The sequence below is a fragment of the Chelonia mydas genome, chromosome 10 (genome assembly GCF_015237465.2).
Source record: "Chelonia mydas isolate rCheMyd1 chromosome 10, rCheMyd1.pri.v2, whole genome shotgun sequence".
NCBI classification, from domain to species: domain Eukaryota; kingdom Metazoa; phylum Chordata; order Testudines; family Cheloniidae; genus Chelonia; species Chelonia mydas.
In genome coordinates this window covers 8,989,092-8,996,159 of record NC_051250.2, presented here as the reverse complement: position 1 = coordinate 8,996,159, position 7,068 = coordinate 8,989,092, and the positions used below count along the sequence as shown (strand labels likewise).

General features: G+C 47.9%; 1 long non-coding RNA gene across 3 annotated transcripts; it reads left to right on the top strand.

Moving 5' to 3' along the window:
* Nucleotides 1–9: 9 nt before the first annotated feature.
* LOC122462089 lies at nt 10–6,068 on the top strand. 3 transcript variants are annotated; one of them, XR_006284438.1, is made up of 3 exons: nt 10–260; nt 877–1,317; nt 3,220–6,067. It is a non-coding gene; the product is annotated as an uncharacterized LOC122462089 (long non-coding RNA). The 3 variants fall into 3 exon arrangements; XR_006284439.1 differs by having other exon boundaries at nt 27–681; nt 3,220–6,068; XR_006284440.1 differs by having other exon boundaries at nt 27–260; nt 877–1,206.
* The last annotated feature ends 1,000 nt before the right edge of the window (nt 6,069–7,068 follow it).

Sequence of the window (7,068 nt, the reverse complement as noted above, 5' to 3'; positions counted from 1 at the left end):
CAACGCCGGGCTCCACCTTCGCCAGGCTGGTGTGGGGGGTCGGAATCACCCTGCCAGCTGGGGATTGCGAAGGGGCCCCAGCCACGGGCTCTGCTCCAGCCCTTCTCGCGCCAGGGACTTGGCTTGGCTCTTTGGGCTTTTCATCCCGAACCCACCAGTGTCTCTCCCCACCCTTTGCCATGCACCCTGTTGCATCAAAGTTAGGGCCCAGCCAGGCCAGGACTAACAGGGCTGCGGCCCTAGCAGGGCACCAGAAGCAGGTATTTTCCAGTCCATGCAGACTGGCTACGTTGTGCGTTAACTGTTCTGCTAGGGTGCTGGGATTTGCTTGGCTAGCAGGGGCAAGCGGCGTGGTTAAAGTTCAGACAAAAAACCAGCCGGGAAAATTTGGGAAATGGTCTTTTCCCTAAATGAACCTGAGATGAAACTGCTCTCACAGTTGCTCACCCTGGGTGAGCAAGGGTGGAAAGGATCAAGCTTGGGGCAGGCTCTACATCTGCTCCACAATCCCCTTAAGGAAAGGAAGTGGCCATCTGAGGCTAGCGGGGACCATGTTCAGTACAGAGAGAGGGGCTGCATGTGAGCGGGAGAAACGGGCAGGCAGCAGCCTGGGAGCTGGCTGTGCAGGGAAGGCCGGGTGGCAAGGAGCCCGGGAGGAAAGCCTGAAAAATTGAGAGCCAGGTAGGGAAGCTGCCTGTTGCCAGCAGTGGCCTGCATGCAGGTGGCATAGGCGTGACTGCCTATATGCAGCAGGTGGATGGCGTGGAGGGAACCCCAATGAGACCCCATTACCTTTACACTCTGTTAGTAGGGTGCCCCAAGAGGTAGGTGAGGAACCATTAGGTTGCTCTTTTATTGAGTAATTGTCCCTTTCAGTTTCCAGTAGCCCTAGAAAAGTGATCTGCTGTTACTCAAAATGGATGTTGATCTCCACCCACCAAAGGCAAGGACCTGGTGCTTGTAGTGCCGATCAATCATGCTTGCCTCCCTGCCCCGTCGCGGACATCAGAGGGGACTGAAGTACCACAGCCCTCAAAGCTCTGACTTGCAGCGGGGTTCGGTACAATGATCTGGTCAGTCAGGGGAGGCATCCTTTTCAATAGCCAGCTACCAACAGCCCTTTGTTACGGGCCCCAGAAAGCCTGCTTTGTGTTCCCTCTGCTTGGTGTACAGGAGCAGCAAGCTGATCCCCAGCACTGGACAGAGGTGACAGCCATCCACGATGCAGGGGGTTGTTGCAGCCAAAGAACATTCATGTTAGCTTCAGCTGAATGAAGAAACACACAGGGGGCAAAAAGACCAGTGTTTGCTAAATGGGTATGGGACTCAGCTCAGAGTTTAAAATGTTTAATTAAAATCTACTTTTAAATTGCATAATATCTTTTCCTGGGAGAGAGAAGTTCACTGAGTCATGTTGGTCCCAGGGTCTGAGAGACGAGGTGGGTGAGGTGTTGGGGAAAGAGACGAGCTTTGGAACTACAGAGCTCTTCTCAGTAAGTTGGACACGATGCCTGGGGCTTGCTTCCAGCCAGAAGACTAGACCCAATGAGTTTTAGGGATGAGGTAGCAACACTGGGGTGAGTGGTTAACCCTCCTGGGAGTAAGTGTCTTGGGGTTTGCATGGGTGTAACCAGGAGCAGAATTTGGCCCCACGTGTCCAGTTAATTACATATACTGAGAACCTTTTAAAGGAAACCTCTGTAAACTACAGGGAATACCTATGTATGTGCTCATGTACAGCATATTAAGACTGCCTGGACTCACAGCTTCAAATCCCAGGAAGGGTTATTTTAGCCATTCCTCCCCAGGAAGATGAAACAAGATCTAAGCAGGTAACTGCATTGGGGGTCTTTCAGATGAGCCCTTCAAAACGGAAGCCTGCTCTTTGCGGACATTAAAGATCCCACGGCACTTTCCATAACATCAGTGTTAGGTGTCATGTGGTTGCACTCTGTCCTTCCTTTCACCTTGGCTCCATGAGAAAATAGCACCAATGTAACTTAACTTAGTTTTTAATCTGATTTAATCAAACTAGTGCAAAAGACAATGCGGGCCCTTTTATTTTGGTTTCAGAGTGGCTTGTCCTGGTTTAGCTTCAGTCAGTTCCCAATATGTGCAAGCTAACCCTAAATATGTTTGGTTTACAGTGAAATAGGAGGTTTCAGAGTAACACCCGTGTTAGTCTGTATTTGCAAAAAGAAAAGGAGTACTTGTGGCACCTTAGAGACTAACAAATCTATTTGAGCATAAGCTTTCGTGAGCTACAGCTCACTTTGGAGGGTACACACAACCTTTCCCACTAGTTTAACTAAACAGGTTTAAACACATACCTTAAGTTACACTGATGTGACTTTCTCATTACAAGTAACAGAGGTGGGCACTGGGAAATGGCTCCTTTACCCTTGAAGACTCTGACTTTCTCTTGGCAGGATATGATACTTTAGAATGTGACTAAGTGAAGAGACTGTGAGGAAGTTAATTGTTATGCTGTTCTCCTCTTTCTCCTGGTGCCTTTCCTTTTCCTGCACACCTGCCCGGCACAATCAGACCCATCCTATGTAGTGCTTCGTGACTGCCAACACAGAAAACGTGAGCGAGGGAGACAGCACGCCCAAGTTCACTAAATAAAGCACCCCCGGAGCTTTGCTTAATTCCCAGACCACATCATTGCCAATAGTGTTGAATGCAAAGCCCAGAAGCAGGCACAAAAGGAGCCGTGTTAATTTCGGCCTCTGCGGAGAACAGGGGGAAGATCAATATTTGCCAAATGGGGAAGGGCAAGATCGATAGAGATGTTTTATTTTCAAACTTAATCAGAGGGTATCCCAACGAATGGAGAGTAAGAAAGATAAAACCCTAAATCGACAAGACAGTGGCCCTCGAGCTCAGTCATGTGTGCTCAGGCTGAAAACCCACATCCTGACAGGTACGCAAACACGAGAACTCTGCCCTGGTGCCAGGGTTTCTGTATCCCAAGCAGGTGGATCTGATCAGACGGAAGAGAAAATATATGTAATTTTGTTCATTTCCTGCATCTCAGAGGAAATAGATCAATTGTACAGTAGGTTTTTTTTCCCTGCCAGCTTTTTGTCAGGCATTCCTATACCAGTACTGAAGATGGGTTAGATCACCACTGACAGCTTTGAAAACATCGTTTTTAAGCCTGAAGATAAAAGGCTGATTCCCCGCCCCCTCCATCTTTTCATGTCTTTTTAATAGGCTTCCTGACGTTGCTGCGTGCAATGAAAGATGCTACTGGTGAAAGACGTCAACGTGCAGGATCCCTGCGGTGGGATGGGACAAGTCATGCAATTGCTGCCCTGGCATCCTCGTGTGAGGTTGTTCTCTGGAGCAGGTATTCAGAGCGATCCTTCTGCAAAATGAAACCTCACCGGATAAAGAGAGGGACAAAGAGAGGGAGTCCTACAAATCTACAAATCCAACTGCATTCAAATTGGGTATCTTGTATGAGATTCCAATCTAGCCCATTAAGTGAACATCAGCAGCCTCATTATTATTATTAATTACCGTAGCACCTAGAGTCCCCACCCAAGATTGGAGCGGGCCCTGTTGTACATATGCTTAGGAAGCAGACTCCTAAAAAGTCCCCACAATTTGCCATGCAGCATGACAGTGTGTGTGTGGGGGGGGGGCAGCATTCAGCTTGTGATAAAACGGGCAAATGCAGAGGAAGCCATTGGGTGCCAGGGGTCCCCTTGGTACGGGTGACGCACTCAGGGACCCAAGCCAAGAGACGCGCCAGTCACCAAGTGATGAATCCAATGCCGAGAGGAGTGCTTTGCTGGTGGGACAGCTGCAGCTGCATTTCAGTTCTGTTGCTAGGGAGGGCAGGGGAAACTATGAGCCCTATCCATCACCCTTATGCCCAGGAGTGGCCCCCTTGGCCCCAGCTGGGCTGTGAATGAGAGTCAGGGTGGCAGGATCAGGCCTGTCAATTGAGCGTATCGTATGTGGGTTTATCCGTAAAGATGTTCTGGTTAACAAGGCTAATTTCCTAGTCCCTACTAATTCCCCAGTCAGCCTAAGAGTCACACAAATGGTGGCCTTCACACCCCCAGCCTTCCACTTCATTTCACCTACTGTTATTATTCCTGTAGCACCTAGTGTCAGGCGACTGGGACGTGGGCAGTCTAGCCTAGTGGGCAGTGCGAGCATCAGGTCTAAGGGTTAGAGACGGCATCAGGAACTGAGCATCAGAAACCAGGGGCTAGGGTCAGAGCTGGAGACTGAGGTCAGGCACTGGGTACCACAGCCAACAGTCAAGCTGGAGTCCCCTAGAGCATAACAGGCCAGGTGGGGTCTCTGGCAGGGACAAGAGTAGTGACGATAATGTGCATGAGCACTGAACAGATAGCAAGCTGCTGCTGGCATGAGCTGCTTTGCTGGCCCCTCCAGCTGATCAGACAGCCTGCTGCAAGCCATGGATTGCCTGGAGACTGGCTCTGTTTCAGGCCCTGATTTCTGACACCTGGCACCCCATTGTGCTAGGCCCCATACGAACACCTAGGAAGAGACAGTCCTGGCTCCAAACAGCTTACCATCTGTGTAAACATGACTGAGGAAAGCCAGGAGAAAGGAAGTGCTGTTATCTCCATTTTACTGATGGGGGATTGAGGCACCAGGAAGATTAAGAGACTTGCCCAAGGTCACTTGGGCAGTCTATGGGCAGAACTGAGCATTGAACCCTGATTTCCTGAGTCCAGTGCCAGAAAAGACTGTCTTTTCCCACCCACTGAGCAATCTTTGGGGTGGGGGGGCCTGGGCTCATGGCCACGGGGGCGTGCACAGCAGGAGGGGATCAAAATCACCACCAGAATTGTTTAAAACTTTTCATCTGCATGGCTATGGACTTAAACCCTCTCCCCAAACAATTTGGAGAATAAATGCTCCAACCTGAAAGCCCTGACCACAAAGGAGAAGAGCAGGTGAAACTGAAGCTGAATGAAAAATCTCTGGTGGTATTTGACTGGTTATGTTACATTTAGTGAATACCAACAACTTTACATGATCAGCTATTGCTTTCTGTGATACCATTTTTATTCTTCGTCCCAGCAAATCCTAGCTAAAGCTGGCTCAGGACACTCAATGCAGCTGACAAAATATAACAATAATGCACATAATAATAATAATAATAACTTACACAAGAATATATGAAGAGGAGAATCTGTCCCTTTGTGTGTGTTTTTCCAGGCATGAGGCTTTAGGCCAAGTGTCTTTAACAGTCTCTTTTCTGCCAAGAATGGGAGTATTCACTCAGAAATATAGGACAGGGGCCTGATTATCTCATCAGTTGCGGAGGCCATAGCCAATGGGAGCTGCATGCATGCAACTGACAGGCTAATTGAGCCCCAGAAATTCTAATGCCAGCACTGCTTGAATGGAAGTGGTAGGAGTCCTTTAGCGCTTGCCAAATGCAGCTGCTAATGTCCGTTAGCCAGGATATATAAGTGTACATCTTAGAAAGCCAGCTCATCCCTGAAAGAACTGTAACTCCACACTAGACTGGACATTAAGGAACTAATTTTATCCTCTTAAGCTTCATCCTTTCTGCCATCTCAGAGGGGATCAGAGTAACAGTTTGGTATATTATTTAAAGATAACATCAGACACAGCTAAGTATTAGAGTTATTATAGGACACTGGTTTATTGAACTGCCAAAGTGTAATCACTGAACTCCTTGAATTTTAAAAGAGTTTGTTTTCTAAAGGAATAAAATAGCAGGATCCAGTAACATTCAGCTCTCGTTTAGTCTCGGGATCTTTTCTATGCCATGAATATTTGGATGTGTTGAAACAGGAAGAACTACGTGCAACTGAGGGAAAAACACAACCCAGTGATGGGCCGTCTCAGATTTACAGGGGGAATCCCATAAATGGGCTGAGGGGAGGAACAGAGAAACGATTTAAACATTTGTGACCATCCCCCACAACTTTCCTCCCCCCAAATATTAAAATTCCGAGGGACTAAATCACTCATTAAAATAAAGGAAAATATTTTAATTCACATGGGAGGGAAAAACCCATGAAAATATCAGAAAACATCCAAAATCATGGATTTCAGAACTCTGGCAACCTAACAAAATCCCTGAAGATGCCACTTTACTGTCAGGGATTCAATACACAATTTCATTATCTGCACATGAATGCCTGGTCCCCTTCCACTCCCTAAATACGATAGTGTTATATTTGAGGCCATGAAGAATCTTTCTCTTTGGAGTAGTGGGTGGCAGGTTGAAGCCTTTCACAAAGATTTGTCCTGTGCTAGAAACACAATGCTGTGTGTAGGGCCTAATCTTGAACCACTGAAGTCAATGGGAGTTTTGACATGACTTTCACAGGGAGCAGAAGCCAGGCGGAGCTGTGTCATACTTCCAGTGAGCTGAAGCTGTTGCTTGCCTGCTTGATGGGGCAGACGTGAGTTATCAAGATATAAATTGTATGCAACACCCTGTGCAAACCCATTTCCTTCAGGGAGGGTGAACAGTGCGTAAGGCCATGTGTAACCCACACACCTTCTGGATGTGGTGTTCTGTCCCATCTAGTGGCACCGAGACCACTTAGAGAGACAGAAAATGAGTCTGCTCTACAGCCTTGGCTAAAAACCAGTTGGCTTTTAGCTCATGCGGTAAAGGCTCATGCACTAAGCTCCAGAGGTCCCTGGTTCGATCCTGCCCGCCAACACCCCTGGTCTGTCGGCATTTCACATGCAATACTTAGCTCTTAGAGAATGTCTTCACTGGAGCTGGAGGTGTAATTTCCAGCTTGAGTGGAAATTCCTGTGATAAATCTGATCAAGCAAGCATGCTCAAAATGTAGCCATGATGGCATGAGCAATGGCACATAGCTAGTGTCTTGGATGGGACCATACTCGGGGCGGCTAGCTCTCTCGGTGCTCACACCCCTGCAGCTACACAATATTTTTAGCATGCTCGCTCAGTCAGAGCTAGCATGGGTATGTCTACTCAATTTAGAAATTACACCTCCATCTGCAGTGTCAACGTACCCTTAAATAGTCACGTCTGTGGGGCAGGGACTGTGTGTGCAGAGT